At 45.9% G+C, this 19,118-nt stretch overlaps 1 protein-coding gene across 1 annotated transcript in view; it reads right to left on the reverse strand.

The window, feature by feature from the left end:
• The window catches only part of amon (prohormone processing protease amontillado), a 351,024-nt gene that overhangs the window by 92,341 nt on the left and 239,565 nt on the right, over window positions 1-19,118 (reverse strand). The window lies entirely within an intron of this gene.

Here is a 19,118-nt window from a genome sequence, read left to right on the forward strand (position 1 = left end):
ACACACACACACACACACACACACACACACATATATATATATATATATATATATATATATATATATATATATATATATATATATATATATTATATATATATATATATATTATCCCTGGGGATAGGGGAGAAAGAATACTTCCCACGTATTCCCTGCATGTCGTAGAAGGCGACTAAAAGGGAAGGGAGTGGGTGGCTGGAAATCCTCCCCTCTCGTTTTTTTTTAATTTTCCAAAAGAAGGAACAGAGAAGGGGGCCAGGTGAGGATTTTCCCTCTAAGGCCCAGTCCTCTGTTCTTAACGCTACCTCGCAAATGCGGGAAATGGCGAATAGTATGAAAAAAAAAAAAAAAAATATATATATATATATATATATATATATATTTATTCCCTGGGGATAGGGGAGAAAGAATACTTCCCACGTATTCCCTGCGTGTCGTAGAAGGCGACTAAAAGGGAAGGGAGCGGGGGGCTGGAAATCCTCCCCTCTCGTTTTTTTTTTTTTTTCTTTTTTTTTTTTTTTTTTTCCAAAAGACGGAACAGAGAAGAGGGCCAGGTGAGGATATTCCCTCAAAGGCCCAGTCCTCTGTTCTTAACGCTACCTCGCTATCGCGGGAAATAGCGAATAGTATGGAAAAAAAAAAAAAAAAAAATATATATATATATATATATATATATATATATATATATATATATATATATATATATATACGGTTGCATGAAAACTAGTGATCTAGAAGTGGCTAAAACTCAGAAAAGAAGTATCATGCAGAAATACACCCCGAGTCTCTGCACCACGGAAATTACCTCCTAACAACCTGCACTATACCTCCTGCCACGTGAGGGTCCTATGCACTAAAAAGTCAAGGCCGAGGCACGACCCCCGTGGGGAGGGAGGAAGGTCGTCGGGCCGGCAGCCAAGCCATTGCCATTCCCTCACCCAGTTTTGTTTTTCTTTTTTTTTTTTTCACCTCGCCTAACTGCGCGTCCATTCACTCTGGTGTCTACTATAGTGTGACATCATCTATAGCCTACCTATTGACAGGTACCACCATCAGTTACATGTAACGAGGTGTTCCAAGCTGGCCAAAGTGTTCAGCGGTATGGTACGAAAATACACCACGATGGACCAGGTCATTATAGTCAACCGCGCAGCTTCGCCAGCGTATAACGGGCCGTTTTGTCTGTGTTTTCAAAACGGATGGTTCCATCACCCAGCAAAAGGTGTTGTACGGTGTGGCTAGGGGTACGTGACTGGACTGGATGTGGTATTAAGTCCCAGAGATCCACCGGAATCGTCATATACCCATGAACGTTTCAACCAGTAAGCTACACAGTGCAGACGTACCACCATTCAGTACTAGTCTTCCAAAATCTAGTGGCTGGCCCGTGGACTGTCACCATCCCAGCCTGTACGGTGAGGACGGCGCTAGTATACATCGCATCTTTAACTTCCCGCGTATGTATGATTATACAAGTATATATAATTGAAATCACATAATCACATAATCATTAAGTCTATTATACATCCATTCCCTCACAAAGTCACCAGGTCTACTCACAACATCACCGTAAAGTGGAGTCCCACACAGTCACCAGCCGTACTTTGTCACACACGTATCACGGACTATCCCGTACAGTCACCAGGCGAACTTATAACAGATCAATCTCTCACGGTCACCAGGGAGCACTACGTCACCAGCATACGACACACTGGTCCTCAACAGTCAGTCACCAGCCAAAACTGTCACTGGGGTTCATCGAGTCCCTCCAGTGTCATATTTCATCCCATTCTCTCACAACCATCAGCCTGCTGCTGGTGAGCTGTCCAATTCAATAAAAATCAATTTGCTTGTTGCACCAACTTGAATTTTCTTCCACGTTCAAGGACAGCAGTAAAATGGATATAGAGAATCCGACTGAATTCCTACTCAAAGTTTTCTGTTCAAGCAATTCTACTTTTTACCTAATCAGTATGACAGTATAATCGTATTCCCTTAATGATCTATATCTGAAAATGTTCGTTACAGTCGTCATCAGAAAACACCACTAATACAGCAGCGGGTCCGTGATTCAGTCGTCTTAATGTTATTCGTCATTCCTTTTCGCCTTCGATGAATGAAAACCACCGCTGATAAACTTTTTTTTAAGTTTCTAGGAAATTGTTGTCTTATCTTGGGAGACTGATCTTCATGATTCGGACTCTGACCAGAATGTATTATTACTTTCTCAGAAATCAGGTTGTCTGAGGTCGTTGGGCAGCAGACCACGTACCCTCTACAAGCTAACAGGCTCATAGTACACTTGACAGATGCGTGTCCGATGAGCTGTTGAATCTTTCCCTCTCGGTGATCCATGATATTAATTCCTAATATTTTGAACGGCCAAGTCAAGCTCTTAGAGTCCAGGCAACCTTGCTGAATTGTTAGTATTTAGTTACCTTAGCCTATCTTTCAGCATCTAGGGAGCCTGGATTAGGTAGCAGTCTAGCGAAACAAGCCTGGACGGTGACACTCCTCATAGTCCATGGGCCAGACCCTAGATTTTGGTCGGTTAGTACCAAATGGTGGTATCAGCTGAGACAGTGATCTGTACAACTGATTACCTCTAGTTTTCAAAAGTGTTTGCTGGACGTCTGGACTGTGTAGCTTCCTGGTTGAATGTTCATAGGGACATGACGATTGCGGTGGATACCACGTCCAGTTCAGTCAAGTATCCTAAGCCACACCCGACAACACCTAGGCATTTACTATTACATTCAGTCAGAATCTTTTGCTAAGTGACAAGTTAAAATGAATCTTAAAATCTTATGATAAAAATCTGTAAGGTAATCTTCTCTGGGTAATGTGTAGTGTTTATCAAAGTTTATAAATTTGCATTTGAGTTAACCTTAAAAATGACAAAAAAAAAAAAACAAACCAGCAAATCATCACCTTAAGAACATACTAAAAACTCTACTAGTTCTCACATTTACTTTTTGAGTAAGAAAAAACAACCAGTGAAGACTGAAGAAAAAACTCATGGTCACAATTATACAAATCTGACTGTAAGGTACTCAATGATACGTTCATAATCTTTTCATCATATAATCAGTCCTAAATCACAATTGTTTCTGACCTGACCGACCCATGTTTATAGTCGACTTACGCTTCAATCAGTTTCATCGTCAGGTACCTCGTCGTCAGTCACGTCCTGGAAGAAGACTTTGTCCTCAATAGCCACCATATTTGTTCAGTCCTAAAGCCTGCATTCCTGTGTGTATTTCAGTCCATTAAACAAACACTGGCAGCTTTGGTAGCTGGCAGATACGAGCGTAATTACAGGAAATGAATTCAAAGATGACCTAAGGGGCAGAAGAGCCAGTCATCCACCTGATATTAAGCGTACCATCCTGTCCTACTGTCCATTAATGGCTGATGGGAGGTGGGACATTAGATGTTGCTATCACATTGTGCCTCCATATATCTCTCTGGTAAGCAGTTCTCGAAGCCTGTTGGTGTAGGCAATCTACACATGGAGGCAGGTTGAGCTGTCCCCTTCTCCACATACCACAGTTTATAGAGGGGTTCATTCACCTGGTGAAGTGGATTGTGACCACCATAAAGCCTACGGGTAAATTCCTGGAGGACTGTGGAGAGATTATCAGTTAATTGCCACAGTTCTCTCCGTGCTTTAAAGGCATCCGGGTATGGCTGGCTTCGGCGGAAGAGCTTCAATTCTTTAATTCTGCCTTGTCCTGCGAAAGCGTTGACGGATCCATACAATAAAAACATAGTAACCCAACAAGGATATGAAGACGTCATGTAAAGCAGCAGTATGTTTACTAACAACGATAACTCCTGTTCTGTGTTCCACATAGCATGTAATGTAAATTTCACGGTTGATGCTGCTTCTGGAAGCTAAGCATAGAATCAGCACATCCTGTATCCTCCACAATCAGTGTACCCGACTCTGGTGTAGAGGTTGATGCACATTGGGTGCGCAGGAGACGTGCGTCCTCCATTCTTCTTGCGTCCTTTCTAAAACTTCTGCTTCCTCAGAATGCTCCCTGGTCACCATGAGACATAAAGAGTGCTCCCTGGCCATTATTACTCTTTCTAATCCACCACAAAAAAGAAAAATGTATCAGATTTTCCTTGGTGAATCATAAGACGTCTTCCGCTCTTAACTTCATGCCTTGCCACTATTTTGAAGAGCAAAAGGCCACCATCTGCACCCTTCTTCAGCCTCTGCGATCGCTTGATGGAGTTTTCCTTGTCCACACCATCACATGATGGTAGACTTCAAACTGCGGACGTCAAAAACTGATCGATAACAGAAGGTACAGTCATTCCACTACAGTTCTAGCGTAAGGTTCATTTCTTCAATGATAGTTACGGATGAAAGTATGACGTTTTCTTTAGAAGATACCAACTCAAGATGTCTTTTCAAAGTTGCTGTATCTTCATCTTCACTATCCTATCACAGTTTGCCAAGACAGGGAAGCTACACCTGAGATGCTCATCAAACCGGCATCATTGTAATGAAAAGGATTAATTGAGTGACTGGATATCTTCATCCTTTTGATTTCCAAAAGTTGCTAAACCAGAATAACTGACACCATATTCACACTACGCAGCTGGCTCAGGCACATGCTACGAAATTTTGCCCTTGGTGCCACCAAGAGTTTGTATGTCACTGTCGACCGTTTCCTAAACACTCTGGTCCTTGGGTACTCGACCAAAGGCATTCTGTTCACTCAGCTGAAGAGAGAAACCACCATCTAATGTTTGCTTACAGGTGGACATAATACACAGAGAGTTATCGAACACAGTTCTGCTCATCGTAAGCGAAACAATATAGGATCTATCACCGTACAGCATGCAAATGAAGAGCCCCAGTTCCCTTCCTTGGAAGTTCAAATCTTAGACACTAGCATCACAACCACATCCACATACGATGGCCAGAAGGGGCGATGCCGGACCCCGTCTGCTTGTGGTTAAGCCGAGAGTGAAAACTCATCTTCGGCGAGGCTGTATCATAGGAGTCGTCTCGTCATTGAATTCTTTCCAAAGGTGTCCATTCTTTCCCTCCTACCGATTGCATCGAAGCTTTGAAGCCACAGGAGCCCTTGAAGAAGGAGACTTGGGGCTATACGATGATGATGATGATAATCAGAAGGCAGTTTTAAATTCTTTTCCCTTTCTCACATTATTGTGGAATTCATCAAATGCATCGAAAACTTAAATATGACTCATTTTGTGACACAGCAGAAAAATGTTTTATGATCTGGTTTCCCACTGATTATTTCTGCTCGTGTCACTGACTCATGGAGTTCCTGTATCTTATAATGTTTATAGATCCATGTCTGAAACTGTTACCAAGAGATCCACGGACGGTCTTCATGAATAATTTTGTGCGATCCAACTCCATGATTGTCTTGGCCTCCCTCTAGAACTACTGTTGATGGAACTTTCTACAATTACTCCCGCTCTACTGCGAGATCACCGAGACCTCCATTACTGAATCGCTTTCCAATAATTGGTGGCAAATTGCTGATGGCATGAAACACGCCCATTACTGAACTGTATCTCTAAACACCTTCGTCCGCCTTTGCATAGAAGGCCTGATCAAAGATAGAGATAATCTCTGGAAGATTCAAATCCTTTATTGTCTTCCCTTATTGGTTATCAACACTTAGTATAAGTATGCAAACACTGTAGATCATTGGAGTAAAACTGTAAAAATAACAGACTTGTATCTTCGTCCATAAAGGGGCAGACAAGTATTTCACCATTATCTCCCTAATTACAGCAATTTCTACACATTCTATCAGAAAAGGAAATCAAAATTTGTATTACTACCTTGTTTTTTTTTTCGTCTTTATCAAGAGACACGAGATCGGTCTATCTGCTGTCCAGCAAACATATCATACATTTATAGGTATAGACTTTAGACCTGTGCTGTATAGAAAGCTTCTCATCTGGAATGCCCTGCAGGCATTTTTTTGGCATAAAGTATCTTTATTTACCGGTACAGAGATCTTTTGGTACCACACTTAGCTACCAGCCATCCTGTCTGGCCCTACCTGGACCCTCTCCACCTGACCATACGTGCCTGTGGTGCTCTTGGCTTCAGTTCGTATTCTAAAGGAAACCTGTCAAGTGTGTATTCATTACCACGCACTTGCTCTCTCCCTTTCCACCCAGGGAACCATTCCTTCACACTTACCCTCACCAAGGAAACCATTCCCTCTTCCTTGCTCTCTCTCCAGAAGAACCATTCCCTCTACCTTACTCTCACCGGGGAACCATTCCCCCCTCCCTTGCCCTCTCAACAGGGTAAACCATTCCCTCTTGCCCTCTCACTTGGGAGATCATGCCCTCTCCCTTCCCTTCTCACCATGGGAACCATTCCCTCTCCTTTCCTCTCTCACCAAACAGCCACCTGTACATTTGTAAGGAAATATAAGGCCTTACCAAGGCCACGCCACACCAGCACTAACCTAGCCACCCACACCAACGTCACTGTCAGCGTGATCCGCGTCATCGCTTATTCATTACCCTGAGAGCACGAGGAAAGGAGAGACGCATTGAAATTGAAATGGAGAATGAAGCAAAAAGAACAAAGAAAGAAAACAGAAGAAGGAGGAGGAGGGAAGTAGAAGAAGAAGAAGAAGAAGAAGAAGAAGAAGAAGAAGAAGAAGAAGAAGAAAGCAAAGGATAGGGAAGATAATGAATAACTAAAGAAACTTTAAAAAATATCGTAAAATTTACGAAACTATTATTTTGCCGATTACTTGTACAGGAGAGTCATGTTATTTTGCAGATTACTTCATTTTCGACGGTTATTTTCTTTTGCATCACCTCTGCTGACCCTGAGGTAGGCTATGATCGGTACGTTCTGGTTGGGTTAGATTAGGTTAGGTAACGTTGATCAGTCTGAGTGCTGTAACCCAACACTTTGCGTAGACTTCAAGGTGGAGATGGATACGAGCTGCCCAGCCACCCTGGTGGACTTCAATTAAAACTGACCTTTTTGCTTATCAGATCTGATGTTCATATGAATCTCAGTATATGCAAGAGCTCTCCTCCTCCACAAAGAATATATGAATCTAGTGACAAAGAGCAAATAAAGACGATAAACTGCTCAACAAAATACTATCTGACCCAGCGGTGCTTACTAGTCGGCAAAATAGCCACGGCCTCAGTCAAGCTACTCTGTTAAAGCAGTAGAGACGAGTCTTCGTGAATGAATAAAAGAAAACTGACGATGGAATCGACAGACAACCTGGACAAACGCCGACAGTAAGATAAGAGAACACAGCAGTGTGACGTCACAGGGTTACGTTCGACATCGAACAAGACAGGTTTGTTTACATTCATAGTGGGAGCGTGTAGTCTGTTTACGTTCTTGGTACAGGTTGTGCACGTTTGCTGTCTCTTGTCCTGATAGTTCTTCTTGGAGATATCGTAAGTTATTTACGTTCTTGGTGCAAATAGTGAGTGGAAAAGACTTCTCATTAATTCATAGATAATTTTACTACTGCCGTAAAGCTGGATACTTACTGCTTCTTCGTACCCTGGAGCGATTCATTAGAAACTGCCTGCTTTTTCATGCACCAGTTTATGCCGTTCCTCGTCTTTTTCCTTCCTGAGATAAGGCGTCTCTCTCCTTTTCCTCTCTCAGGTCAAAGCGTTTCCCACCTTTTTCTCTGCCAGGAAAAAGCGTTTCCCACCTTTTTCTCCTCCAGGACAGAAGAGTTTCCCGCTCATTTCTCTCGCAGAACAAAGCGATGCCCGCTCTTCTCTCTTCCAGAACAAAGGGCTCCCGCCTTTTTCTCTTCCAAAACAAAGAGCTTCGCACCCTTTCCGGTTCCAGGAGAAAGCATTTTGCGCCTTTTTCTCTCCCAGGAAAAGGTTTCCCGCCTTGCCTTCCAGAACAAAGTATTTCCCGCCTTTACCTCTTCAAAAAAAAAAAAAAAGAAAAAGAAAAAAAGCGTTTCCCGCGTTTCCTCGTTCGTTGTCCTCCCGCAAGTGACGGCGAAGGCCACGAAGTCCACCTGTAGGCGACGCTACCGGAAACAACGGGATAAGCACGAGTCTGGTGCGACCAGCCCTATTCACAGAGGCTTATTGACGTCAAGAGGGCGGCAGGCCGGCGGAGCCCGGCATGGCCACTGAGGGCCATGAAGTTCTGTACAAGGCCATAAGGAGATAACGTAGGAGGAAGGGGTAGATGAGAGTAGCGCACAGGCAGCACGTAGAAATATTTTCTTTGCATCACTAAACCCCTAAGCACGACGGTACGACCCTTAAGTACGACGGAACGACCCTGAAGTACGAAGGTACGACCCTTATTTACGACGATGCGACCCATGAGCACGACGGTGCGACTCTTGAGCACGACGGTACGACCCTTGGGTATGATAGTCTGTTCTTTTTTAATCACTATCTTGGAACATAAAGTGAAACTTTAAGTGAATAAATCCAATTTGCATTCTGCAGCTGACTGGTCGGGAACACAACTGTCCTTTAATTACTCTCAGGTGCCTCACTTATACGTCGTTTACAGGGACATAGTCCCGTCATTTACAGCTGCAGCTACCTCGTTTACAGGGACATAGTCCCGTCATTCACAGCTGCAGCTACCTCGTTTACAGCCTTAAAACTTTGTCTTTTAGATCCAAGTGCACAGTCGTGTAACTCCTTTTATCTATATTTTGACACCTGTTATTCCCTAGCGACATTTACAAGGTTAAAGACTCGTTTACAAAGCTATACCTGTAATATCTACATAAATATCACCCCGTTATTTAAAAGGTTATTAATTGGCTCATTGTCCTTCACAAGGTGACAGTTGTATCAGTTCCTTAACTCTCAAATCACACAACAACATCTACAGTAACTCTAACGCCACAGAAATAGACAAGTTATACATCTGTAACTTTGTAAAATCACACACCTGTAGCCACAGAAATGATGCAGCCACGTCTAGGTGATGTATCATTTTAACGACTGCAGGCTTGTGTTTTACTAATCTGCAGCTGTATAATTTACAGTGCTACAGTTGATTTATATAAGCAACAACTGGTAATTTAAAAAGCTGTAAACGCGTTAAAGTTGAAGATGCGGTATTTACTATATCTATCTAGATGCGTCAATTACACGTACAATCATGAATCTACAATGTTACGTTAGTGTTATTTAGATTACAACAGCCACATTATTTACACAGTAACAACCACATCATCTGCATCGCTAAAAAGCAGCAGTTACTTCACCTGGCAGGTGGCCCCTTCGCTCACTACATCATGGCATCAACAGGTACCTACCACCCTCCACCCCTGCCCTCCACATCACAGCATCAAGCAGGTACCACCCTCCACCCTTGCCCTCCACATCACAGCATCAAGTAGATACCACCCTCCACCCCTGCCCTCCACATCACAGCATCAAGCAGGTACCACCCTCCACCCCTGCCCTCCACATCACAGCATCAAGCAGGTACCACCCTCCACCCTTGCCCTCCACATCACAGCATCAGGTAAGCATCACTCCCATCAGGCTCTCCATATCACAGCATCAGGCAGGTGGCAACGCCTCCCAATCATACCGGGTTAGGCGGCACCATCCCCACCCTACACAGCATAACATTAGGGCAGGTGGCACCTCCACATCATATCGAGGCAGGAGGCACGCCCCGGCCCTCCACAACACAACACCGGGGCCGACCACACAATAAACACGGTAATTCCTCGTCCCGGCAGCCCGTCCTCCTCCATTCTGGATTATGTAAATCAGGAGGAGTAAAAGTGAGGTTAATGTGACGGTGTGGAGGGACTGCCCCCCTCTACCCACGCGCCTCCAACACGGCCCCTCCATTACCGACTCGGGAGGAGGGAGGGCATGATGGGTTGCTAAGGGCTGGAGAAAAGCCTCGAGGCATGGAACCAGGGGGAGTAAATGGATAAAATGGGGGATGCTATGACCTGGAGTGAGGAGGTGGGGCAATAGCCATGGGGATGCTATGACCTGGAGTGAGGAGGTGGGGCAATAGCCATGGGGATGCAAGGAACAGGAACAATTCAGGGACCAAGGGCTAGGACGGGAGGCTCGGAGCAAGGGTGTGGGGGCTTTTAACTTGGGGTAAAGGACTTCAAATACTAGGATCTAGGAGCATGGGAGTAGCAGATGTAAGCAATTTGCTGGCAGAGCTGGGGGCGAAGGCACTAGAGGCACGAGTTCTAGGTCTCGACACAGGCGGGCTGATGTGGCAAACTAGGCTGGGAGGTGCAGGCTACGAAATGAGAGGCTAGGGCAAAAGGGGTCCGAGCTGTGAGGAGGCTAAAGCTTTGGGCTAGATATTGTAGCATGGAGCAGCGGATATGGACACATACGCTAGATTCTGAAGACACTTCCATTGGAGCTAGGAACAAGAGGCTAGGAAGTGAAGACGAGGCTATAAGAGTTTTAATCGCTGGGGGGACAGGGACGCTAGGATATTCATATGCCAAGATGTGAGTGTTGGGAGGCTGTATGATAACCCAAGGGCGGACGATACGCGTCATCTTTTGTTCGTCTTAAAGCTACCTCGCTGACGCGGCCGGCAGCCGGGCCCAGGACGCGTACAGTTTCCAGGAAAAACAAGAAGCTCATCCACCTAATCAGTCGCAGTTCATTATAAGATTCAACCCAAAAAGCTTAGGCTTAGTCAGAGTACGCTTAGTTCTGTATCGCTGACCTTTGGGATTCTAAATGAAACAGCTTCAGTAGATTTAACAAATCCCCGGCAATCTCAGGCTCAGATATGCGAAATTATTCTGGCCATGGTGTCTCAGCAAGACCCAGTTCGTTCTGGGAAAGAAAATGATGGCCGCGTGAGACCCCGGGGCCAGGGTAAAAAGAATGACTGCACCTCCACCAACAGTGGCTTTTAAGGTCACTTTTTCTCATTGTCTTTATGCCATTTAACCACAGTAAGTTGCTCTGTTTGCTCCAGGTAAGTCATGTTTCATTGTTTGCTCCAGGCAAGTTGTGTTCCATTGTTTACTCCAAGCAAGTAAAGTTCCATTGTTTACTCCAAGCAAGTAGTGTTCCACTGTTAGCTCCAGGTAAGTCATGTTTCATTGTTTGCTCCAGGCAAGTCATGTTCCGCTGGCCGAGTGGCTGACCCACATATAATTAATCCTTCCATAAATTCCCGAGGTCTGGGTTTTACAGGCGTTCCAAACAAATTTTGACGAATTTCGTTTTTTCCTGTTTGTTTTTTCCCCGCCTTCGGGAAGCAGCGTCAAGAACAGACGGCTAAGTCTAGGAGGGAAACTCCTCTCTCAGGTCCTTCTGTTCCTACTTCTCGAAAGTGATAAGAGCTTCCAGCCTCCAGCTCTCGCCCCTTTTAGTCGCCCTCTACGACACACAAGAGATGCGTGGGTGGTATCCTCTGCCTGGGGGTAGGAAATGAACTAAACAATTCATAAAAGACATTCCGTAAAATGGGAACGAACACACGATACAGACTTTATTTGTAACTTTGGATATATATATATATATATATATATATATATATATATATATATATATATATCTTTCTTTCATACTATTCGCCATTTCCCGCGTCAGCGAGGTAGCGTTAAGAACAGAGGACTGGGCCTCTGAGGAAACATCCTCATCCAGCCCCCTTCTCTGTTCCTTCCTTTGGAAAAAAAAAAAAAAATATATATATATATATATATATATATATATATATATATATATATATATATATATATATATATGCTTCTCATTCTTATCACAGGATCGGGAGTGGCGCGTATGGCTCCACGCTGCGTGCCACCTTGCCAATCTTACTTCAGTGTTGTCTTCGTCGCCAGTAAGTTCAGTCGGGAGTGCAGTACCTTGCTGAGGGAGCCGGGCGCTACAGCGGCCACAGCCTCTATGGAGTAGGGGAAATGGGGCGTTACGTGAGACAGCGGCTGCCGTCTCAGAGGATCAACAGCCCTCTCACGGTGAACACTATCCGGCCTAAAGGCTCCCCAGGGAATCTAACGCTATGGTATGACATCTGATATCAAAGGTGGCATCCGGGAGGAGGAAGGAATGATGTAAGGTGAGCATAGAGGGGGAAGGGGTGCATGGGCGAGGGGGACTGGCTGAGATTATGAGAGAGGGAGGATGGAGGAGGAATAGGAGGGTGATTCCTTGAGGAGGGAGAAACATGAGATATTGACAGAGAGAGAGAGAGAGAGAGAGAGAGAGAGAGAGAGAGAGAGAGAGAGAGAGAGAGAGAGAGAGAGAGAGAGAGAGACGCGAGTTACACGGCTGACATGGTTGACGCCCACAATGCCTAGCGCATATGGTTGACGCCCACAATGCCTAGCGCATATGGTTGACGCCCGCAGTACCTAGCGCATATGGTTGGCGCCCGCAGTGCTTCGTGCCATGACCGACGTCCCGGCCGTTGACTTCAGGATACTCGTACCCCAGACCAGGCAGTCACAGGTCAGTTATACACAAATCATGACCCTCATATCTCTCTGAGGACCATGTAGTCAGACCTCACTGGACCTCATATATACAGGTACTATATCAGCCTCCACCACGTGTGTCAAGTTGTTGTCCATGTATAGTGATGTCATTATCAGTAAATAAATAGATCAAGGGTTCAACTAGGCTTACACCTGTGTGGTGCTTGGCTGTCACAAGTAAGCTGTCCCCGGTCATCATCATCAGCAAGAGCTGGCGTAGCTGAACACTCTAAAATTAGTTCTCATTAGGCATGGAAAAACCCTAGATCGGCCGCACTGCCAAGGAGACTTCACATCCTCGCCCTCCATAGCCATATGCTCGGAGCATTTCGTAACAGGTTCAGATTTTCCTCACTTTATTCTTGGGGCAGGATGGGCACCAGGCGAGGAGCCCCCAGGGCCAACACGGGCACCAGACGAGGAGTGCCGCCGACACCAGCACGGACGCATGGATAGCGTTTTCCTCCTCCTCCTCCTCTTCTTCTTTCTTCTTCTCTCCTCTCCCGCCCCTCACGCCACCCCTAACCCCCTGCCTTGTTGGAAGGAGGGTGGTGGTGGGGGGTGTTCCAGACAATAATGAAAGCAATAAACTGTCTCGATCCAGCGGTCACCACTCTGACACACAGATAATGGTGAGAGCAGCGGACGTGGGCTGTAAGGCTCGGTCGCCGCCCTCACACTCTCACCTCTCCCTCAACTTCCTGACGAAGGAAGATGTTTAGTGACTGAAAATGATGAACATAATCTGATGCAGATACATCTGAGCTGCAAACAGATTAGATACGACAGATGAAAAATGGGTAAGCCAGAGAAGAAAAACACTTTAGTGATAATCTGTAATGACGTAAAATACACAACGTAAAATATGCAGAGCAAAGCCTAGCCTCACATAACAGCGCTAACAGAAGGATAGCTTCAGAGGTGAAAATATAGACGATAAAACAGAGGATAATACATGGTCTTTATAACACTCTAGTTAGACCACATTTAGAACACTTTGTTCATCTTTGTCAGAGACAAAGAACAACTAGAACAAATACACCAAAGAGCAACGAAACTACTTCCCTCACTCAGAAATAAACATTAGAAGAGACACTCATTATCTAAAATTAAGTTCTCCGAAAAAGCGCTCGCTCCCAGATGAGATCTCACGGAAGGTTTCAAGACACAAAATAGTTTTGATATTTCAACTTCGATAATTTCCTCACGTTAGACAGAGATGCAACGACCAGATACGGAGTTACGGGGAAGATGCAACGAAAACGTGGACGAAAGTTTCGACAGGAGCAGCTGGAATCAACTGCCTTCAGATACTGTCGAACTAAAGACTATCAATACATCGAAAACGTATGTAAATATATACTTTAAGTGATAATGACTAAGTGAATAAGCCTGTTCAATAATATCAATATGATATGCACGTATTTCAAACTCCTTATTTGTTCCTAAGAGAATCTGGCAAATGAAATCGGTGAATTTTTAAGTAAATAGAATTTCCATGTCTTTCTATATCACATGTGCTCCTTCGCAGCTGGTTTGCTATCAGCTGTTATGTTGGAGGGAGCGGTGGGCGGGAAGCAGCCTTCTGCTTTACCATCCTGTCTCCGTTTACGTAGGTTAGTAATTTATGATACTGTTACTGTCCTGCAGCAGGTGACATCGTCATGGACCATAAGGTCCTCTGTTATCTGGCTGTGCCAGGTGCTCCCTCTTGACCCCTTGGGCATCACCAAATCACCTGTCAACTCAGGGGAATTAAACAGCCATTTACAAGGGGTTTAATTAAGCGGAACAGTGCGCGTTGGAGAGAGTTGTATCATATTCTTATACAGTTCTGACATCAGCTTTACTACCTGAATTATCACACTTTATCTCAGCTACAAATGTTTACTAGCGGGAGTATTAGTTCATAACTGTTAAATAGTTTACCAATGGAAGTATCACAGCTTGTCCCTGCTATAATAGTTTATGAGCGGGAGTATCACAGCTTACCGAAGATACGATAGTTTATACTGCAGCAAATAATGTTTGATTGAGAACTTATTCAAGTGTACTGCACGAGAGAAAACGCCACCAAGCTAAGTCACCAGACGTTTCAACATTAAGCTTCCAGACACCAGAATATCAGGCCTCCACACACCACAACACCAAGCCTCCACACACCACAATATCAGGCCTCCACACACCACAACACCAAGCCTCCACACACCACAATATCAGGCCTCCACACACCACAACACCAAGCCTCCACACACCACAATATCAGGCCTCCACACACCACAACACCAAGCCTCCACACACCACAATATCAGGCCTCCACACACCACAACACCAAGCCTTCACACACCACAATATCAGGCCTCCAGACACCACAACACCAAGCCTCCACACACCACAATATCAGGCCTCCAGACACCACAACACCAAGCCTCCACACACCACAATATCAGGCCTCCACACACCACAACACCAAGCCTCCACACACCACAATATCAGGCCTCCACACACCACAACACCAAGCCTCCACACACCACAATATCAGGCCTCCAGACACCACAACACCAAGCCTCCACACACCACAATATCAGGCCTCCAGACACCACAACACCAAGCCTCCACACACCACAATATCAGGCCTCCACACACCACAACACCAAGCCTCCACACACCACAATATCAGGCCTCCACACACCACAACACCAAGCCTCCACACACCACAATATCAGGCCTCCACACACCACAACACCAAGCCTCCACACACCACAATTCAGGCTTCCAGACACCACAATATCAGGCCTACAGACACCACAATATCAGGTCTCCAGACACCACAATATCAGGTCTCCAGACACCACAATGTCAGGCCTCCAGACACCACAATATCAGGATTCCAGGCACCACACCACCAGGAACCCCAGGCACCACAACACCATGCCAGAGAGACCTGGCTGGTTTAGAGAATAAGGCAACTAAGTGGTCTCTAACGCAGCAGTGAGGCGTGACCCATTTACGCACTAAGTAATTAAAATTCCCCAGGATTTGAGGGGAGAGAGAGAGAGAGAGAGAGAGAGAGAGAGAGAGAGAGAGAGAGAGAGAGAGAGAGAGAGAGAGAGAGAGAGAGAGAGAGAGAGTTATATTCTGCAACAACATATATATCCACTCAGGCGCTTGTTACAGTTCCTGTCTTTCCTTTTCTTTTCTTTTTTGAGCTGTCGTCAATATTTCCAGGAGCATACACACAGACGGCAGGATATATCCAAGAGTATACATACACACAGACGGCAGGATATATCCAAGAGCATACATACACACAGACGGCAGGATATATCCAAGAGCATACATACACATAGACGGCAGGATACATCCAAGAGCATACATACACATACCCGGCAGGATATATCCAAGAGCATATATATCCACACAGACGGCAGGATATATTCAGCCATACATACACACAGGCAGCAGGATATATCTATGAACATGCATATACAGGCGGCAGGATATATCCAGGAGCATACATCCATACAAGGGAGACAAGATATATCTAGGAGCATATATATAGATACACAGTGGTAGGATATGTGGTGGCCGGGAGAGCAGGGGAGGAGGAGGATGAGGGGGAAGATGGAGAACACGTAAGGGTAATGCTGGGGTGAGTTAGTTATGGGGTCTTGGGTAGAAAAGTTTTTGAAAGAGGAAAGGGATGATGGAGGAAGACGGAATAATTGAAGTATAATGGGAAGGGTCAGTTAATGGGTTGAGGTGGAAGGGGCAGTTGATGGGTTGTGGTGAGAGAGGCAGTTAATGGGTTGTGGTGGAAGGGTCAGTTAATGGGTTGAGGTGGAAGGGGCAGTTGATGGGTTGTGGTGAGGGAGGCAGTTAATGGGTTGAAGTGGAAGGGGCAGTTGATGGGTTGTGGAAGGGGCAGTTGATGGGTTGTGGTGGGAGAGGCAGTTGATGGGTTTTGGTGGAAGGGGCAGTTGATGGGTTGTGGTGGGAGAGGCAGTTGATGGGTTGTGGTGGAAGGGGCAGTTGATGGGTTGTGGTGGAAGGGGCAGTTGATGGGTTGTGGTGGGAGAGGCAGTTGATGGGTTGTGATGGGAAGGGCACTTAATGGGTTGTGGCGGAAGGGGCAGTTGATGGGTTGTGGTGGGAGAGGCAGTTGATGGGTTGTGGTGGGAAGGACAGTTTACGTGTTGTGGTGGAAGGGTCAGTAAATGTGTTGTGGTAAAAGGGGAAGTTGATGGGTTGTGATGGGAAGGGCACTTAATAGGTTGTGGTGGAAGGGTCAGTTAATGGACTGTGGTGGGAAGGGCAGTTTACGGGTTGTGGTGGGGGTCAGTTAATGGGTTATGGTGGGAGAGGCAATTAATGGGTGGTGGTGGTGGTGGTGGTGGGAGAGGCAGATGATGAATAGTAGTGGGAGAGTCACTTAATGGGTTATGGCGGGGGCGGTTAAGTAATGGGTGACACTGGGAATAACGCTAATTAATGGGTAACGATAAGTGTCATTTAATGAGTAGTGATGTGGGAGGGCAAGGTAATATCTTGCTTCTTTGCTTCCCTCAAAGATTTTCCTCAACACCAGAGATAACGTGTGAGGCATAATAGTGCCGGGGAAGCCTTATGCTAGAGGCCAGGCTGACGGCTACACGACCATACCAAAGGCATTATGAAACATGAGGGATGACTGGAAGTGCAGCACCACCACGCAGGCATTATGGCCAACCTTACACTGACGAGCATAATACTTCACTCTCCCGGAAACGACGGTGTGACCCTGAGGCACGATGACCTGGCCTTTGACCTAGGTCATTATACTCAAGAATCGTAATGTCGAATCCAAAGGATCATAACGTTGTGCTCAGAGCTCGAGCGGTCGTGCTCGTGGACCGTACCACCGTGCTCGAGGCTTGTACCGTCGTGCTCAAGGATCGTTCCATCGTGCTCAAGGATCGTTCCATCGTGCTCAAGGATCGCACCGTCGTGCTCAAGGATCGTTCCATCGTGCTCAAGGATCGCACCGTCGTGCTCAAGGATCGTTCCATCGTGCTCAAGGATCGCACCGTCGTGCTCAAGGATCGTTCCATCGTGCTCAAGGATCGCACCGTCGTGTTCAAAGGTCGTATAACACTGTAGCGCTGTGGGGTTCATCATCATTTGTTTCTCCTAATCGCTTTCCTTCCTCGCAGCTGCTGCAGGGACAGCTTACCCTCCCGCGTGTACAGCAGTGTCAGCTGTTTATGACAACCCGGGCCACCGCGGGTAATGGAGGGGAGTACTGCTCCTGCGGGAGAAGCTAGCGCCCCGCCTGGTACCTACCCACCCGTGAACCACCGCCTCCAAGACTCCCCATGGAATAAGTCCAGGAACGGCCGGTAAATGTGGACCACAGCGGAGCATGGACTGGGGTACGCTAGACCATGATGTGGGGGCCACACCACAACATGATGTGGGGCCACACTAGAACATCATGCAGGGCTACACTAGAACATCATACGGGGCCACACATGAAAATCATGGGGGCCATACTAGAACATCATGCGGGGCCACACTAGAACATCATACGGGGCCACAAAGAACATCATACGGGGCCACGAAGAATATCATGCTGGGCCACACTAAAACATCATACGAGGCCACACTAGAAAATGATGTGAATCCATTCTAAAGCATGATGTGCGGCCACACTAGAGGATGATGTGGAGCCAAATCAGAGCATAAGGTGGAAGCATATCTGAGCATGATGTAGGAGGACACCAAAGCATGATGTGGAGCCACATCTGAGCATGATGTGGAGCCACATATGAGCATGATGTGGAGCCACATATGAGTATGATAGAGGAGCACACCAATGCATTATGCGGAGCCATATCTGAGCATGATGTGGGGCCACACTAGATCATAATATTGGATGCTCCATCACAGGAAAAAAAAATTACATCGAGCCTCAGCCTTTACTGAAATATAAAGAGGGTTAACGACAGGAAGATTAAAAAGAGAAGAGGAAAAATATTTTAGAGTTTTGGTGGAAGTGGAAAATCTGGCCCTTTAAAAAGGAAGTTATGATACAGGGGTCACACGAGAGCATAATGGGGGCCACACGAGAACATAACGTGGGCCACACACATAACATAATATGGGTCAAAATAGAGCATAATGTGGGCTTACTTTCGAGCATATGTGAGCACACCAGTGCATGATGTAAGCCAAACCAGGTCATAATCCACACGACAACAGAGTGTAACGTGGTTCACACCAGAGCATATTGCTAGCCACACCAGAACATACTGCTGGTCACACCAGAGCATACTGCTGGTCACACCAGAACATACTGCTGGTCACACCAGAACATACTGCTGGTCACACCAAGGCATATACTGCTGGTCACACCAGAACATACTGCTGGTCACACCAGAACATACTGCTAGCCACACCAGAGCATACTGCTGGTCACACCAGAGCATACTGCTGGTCACACCAGAACATACTGCTGGTCACACCAAGGCATATACTGCTGGTCACACCAGAGCGTACTATGGCTACACCAAACATACTGATGACCACACCAGTGCATACCGATGGCCACACCAGTGCATAATGCTGGCCACACCA

This window comes from Panulirus ornatus, chromosome 37, assembly GCF_036320965.1.
Source record: "Panulirus ornatus isolate Po-2019 chromosome 37, ASM3632096v1, whole genome shotgun sequence".
Taxonomy (NCBI): domain Eukaryota; kingdom Metazoa; phylum Arthropoda; class Malacostraca; order Decapoda; family Palinuridae; genus Panulirus; species Panulirus ornatus.